Genomic DNA, 4,020 nt, shown 5'->3' with positions numbered 1-4,020 from the left:
CTTCACTTTGCATGCTTACATCCATCTGTTCAACATTGATGTCCAATAAAACATCCACTCTCCTTTCTCAGTATGTTCTTATTAATAAGGGATTTTTTTTAAATATTTTCTCCCTTAAATATTTTCTAATCTTGTATGCATGCTCTTACACTTGGCTGTGATTAAGTCCTAGTAAACTATTTCATATAAAATATATGATACACGATAATATTGTATAAAGCATTGCAGCGTGTTGGTCTAACTGGTATGCCAGAATATGTAACATCTTTACTCTTCATGCAGGGGAACTTCCAACATTCGTTTTCACTATTCCAACATTGCAGCGCTTATATCTTCAGTCAAACCAGCTCTCTGGTTCAATACAAGAATTCAACGCGACGCCTTCACACTTGGTGTCAGTGGACCTCAGCATAAATGAATTGACAGGAAATATTCCCAAGTCGTTCTTTCAACTCACAAGTTTAGCTTATCTTGATATTGGCTGGAATAACTTGGTGGGTTCGGTGGATCTTTCCTCTTTTTGGAGGTTAGAAAATCTTGTTCATTTGGGTCTTTCCAATATCAGTCTGTCAGTAATGGACATGGATGGAAAAGACACCAACTCTCCATGTACCTATCTCTCTCGAGTTACCAGGTTAGAATTAGCAAGTTGCAACTTAACCAGATTCCCAAATTCAGTGGCACATCTTAACCAAATGTCTTACCTAGATCTGTCATGCAATAGAATCAGTGGGGAAATTCCAAAGTGGATATGGGTTACATGGAGCAGTAGCCTTACATATTTGAATCTTTCACACAACATGCTCAGCATTATGCAACTTACTTCGTATGTTCTCCCTTTCAGTCGGTTACAGACACTTGATCTTAGTTCAAATCTGCTCCAGGGACAAATTCCTATGCCAAGCTCGCAAGCGATTCTCTTAGATTATTCAAACAACAATTTCTCTTCAGTTCTTCCAAACTTCACTCTCTATCTTGGTGTTGAATTCAGAATTTCCAAAAATAATATTAGTGGACATATACCTAACTCAATTTGTGATTCAAGTATCACTGTTCTTGACCTATCATTTAATAACTTCAGTGGGAGGATACCGCCGTGTCTAATAGAAGATGGTTACATGAGCGCTTTGAGTTTGCGGGATAATCAATTTGAAGGTGTGTTGCCTAACAACATTAAAGACCAATGTGTGCTTCACACATTAGACTTGAACAACAATAAGATTGAAGGGCAACTTCCAAGGACACTTACTAAGTGCTTGCAGCTGGAGTTTCTAGACTTTGGAAATAATGACATGGAAGGTACTTTTCCATCATGGCTGGGGAACCTTCCAACACTTCGTGTCCTTGTCTTGAGATCCAACCGATTCTATGGTTCGATTGGTGGTGATCTTCACATATATGAAAAATCTCGAGAATACTTCTCTAGCCTGCAGATTCTTGATCTTGCCTCGAACAATTTCTTTGGTAGTTTGACTCCAGATTTGTTCAGGGGGTTGAAATCAATGATGACACAGATGAACACTACAGGTCTTATTATTAGTGATGACAATGTGGTTTATCACAATCCATATCAAGATACTGTCACGATAGCATATAAAAGCATATATAGGACATTTGATAAGATCCTGACTACTTTAACGGTAATTGACCTGTCAAATAATTCATTTGATGGTACAATTCCTGCATCGCTTGGGAAGCTTATTTCACTACTCATACTAAACATGTCTGGCAATGCCTTCACCGGTGTTATTCCTCCGGAATTTGGTGGGATGACTCTACTAGAATCACTTGACCTGTCTCAGAACCAGCTTTCTGGTGATATACCAGAGGCGCTAACAAATCTCAGTTTTCTTGGTATCTTGAAGTTGAGCAACAATCAGTTGGCGGGAAGGATACCTCGGTCAGGTCAATTTTCAACATTCCAGAACAGTTCATTTGAAGGCAATCTGGCGTTGTGTGGACAGCCATTGTCCAACCCATGCGGCATTTCCCCTGGTCCTCCAAGTGTGGCGCATGTGGAGAAGTCATCTCATGTTGATGTTGTCTTGTTTCTCTTCGTCGGGCTGGGCTTCGGTGTCGGATTTACAGCGGCCATTCTGGTGAGATGGGGTCGGATTGTGGAATGGTTTGTTAAATTCGCAAGAGGTTGGCGGACCTGATGTGAATGCTGGAGAATTAATGCACACATGCATTGTTGGAAGGGAAGACGTACGTTATACGTAGAACAGAGGTATTGAAGTGTAATATGGCTTCCAGATGTATTTTTATGTCTCTGCTTCTAAAGTATCTTACGAATGGCTTAATAAGTAGCACCCGTGTATGATGTAGACATTTTTTTCATGTATCAAGACAACTACCCCTTAGTTGTATCTATTGTATACTCTGAGATTGCCTGGCCTACATGTACTAGCTTCTCGTGTCAAGGGGCTAGGTATACTTGAGTATAGTTTTGCATATGTGATGTTTTTCCGGTATTTGTTTGGGTGGTATGATTTTGCAGATCAAGTTTCAGGAAATTTCATAATTGTACTCAGTCTACTACATTTGGCCAAGTCTATCTGCTAGCTTTTACTACAGATTCTGTGTCAGCGTGAAAAAAGAGATCCTACGATATTGTTTGGGCTACTATATGTTGGATGTAGATGGCCCAGTAAGGCAGCCCATATAGCCTACAATTTCTGAAATCTCAAGGCTCATTACGTTGGGAGCTTGGGGACTGTCTTGGGGGACAAAGTTTAGTCCCACATTGCTAGTTGGGAGGGAGTTGAAGTGGTATAAGGGCTGCTCTTCTAGTCATTCCAAGTGAGTGAGAATAGAAGGGGCCCTCACGCACTCCTCCTCCGCCCGCCCCGCCTCGTCACGCACGTCGCGTTTCGTGACTCGAGTTCTAGTTCTAGTTCTAGTTCTAGTTCTAGTTCTAGTTCTAGTTCTAGTTCGAGACACACTGAAGGAAGCCTAAATTTTTGCTTGGTGCACCAACTGAGTTGGGTACGTGTCGACCTGCATGTGCATACTCGCCGCGTGTCCCTGGCTTCCTACGCGTGGCAAAGCGGTCGGGTCCGCTCTCCTCCCATGCTATACCAGGAGACATAACAGATCTGGACACACAACAACCAGAACTCTCTAGTCTGCCTCTCTCACGAAGAAGTTCTTTTTGCCGTGCCACTCTCTAGTCTTCCCCATCCCGGCGAGTGCGTACACAGCCGTCTAGGAGAGCAGGCCTCCGAAACCCCGTCCGTTGAGATCCTACACCGGGAGGCGGGCGATAAGGTTTTTGGGGAGCGTCTCGGCGCGACTGCTCGCTGCTGTTCGTGTTCTTCTTCACCGGTTCGACTGCTTCATCGACGAATCCGACTGCACCATGGGCGACATCAACAATTCCCATGGTGGCGCTACTGCTGCTGATGCGACCTTCCCGGTCGCGATGTACGTGCTTTTCCTCTCCGACCTTGCACTGCTACTTGTTCTATGTTCAGATCTGATGCATGTGCTTAGTCTGATGTGTGTGGTTAAGTATGCTTATGCATCTGTAATGTTGTTTTCGGTAATTAAACTCACACGGAAATTGCCTAATATTCTAACATTCCAAAAACCTTATATGCTTAGGAATTTTTCACCGTCTGGTTTTGCTGCTCCGCTCAAACCGAGCCCGTTTACGGGTTCTCATTTCAAGAGATGGCAGAATAAGACCCTCTTGTGACTCACTGCTATGGGCGTGCACCGGGTTGCGGATGGTACTCCCAGAGGTCCGCTTACTCCTGATGAGGATAAAGCGTTCGGGGATGCCACCGTAATCTTTGTGGGTGTCGTCCTAAGTGTGCTTGGAGACAAAAGTTGGTTGATGCTTATCTGCACATCCGAAATGGGAAATAACTGTGGGATGCACTGGACGCTAAGTTCGGTGCAGCCGATGCCGGAGGTGAACTGTATGCTATGGAGCAGTTCAATGACCACAAAATGGTTGAGAACCGATCTGTAGTAGAACAAGCTCATGAGATACGGATCATGGCAAAGGAACTT

General features: G+C 43.6%; 1 pseudogene; it reads left to right on the top strand.

Moving 5' to 3' along the window:
* Nucleotides 1-570: 570 nt before the first annotated feature.
* LOC127339149 (receptor like protein 27-like) lies at nucleotides 571-2,462 on the top strand (annotated as a pseudogene).
* The last annotated feature ends 1,558 nt before the right edge of the window (nucleotides 2,463-4,020 follow it).

This window comes from Lolium perenne, chromosome 3 (assembly GCF_019359855.2).
Source record: "Lolium perenne isolate Kyuss_39 chromosome 3, Kyuss_2.0, whole genome shotgun sequence".
Taxonomy (NCBI): Eukaryota; Viridiplantae; Streptophyta; class Magnoliopsida; order Poales; family Poaceae; genus Lolium; species Lolium perenne.
This window is presented reverse-complemented; position numbering and strand designations above follow the sequence as displayed.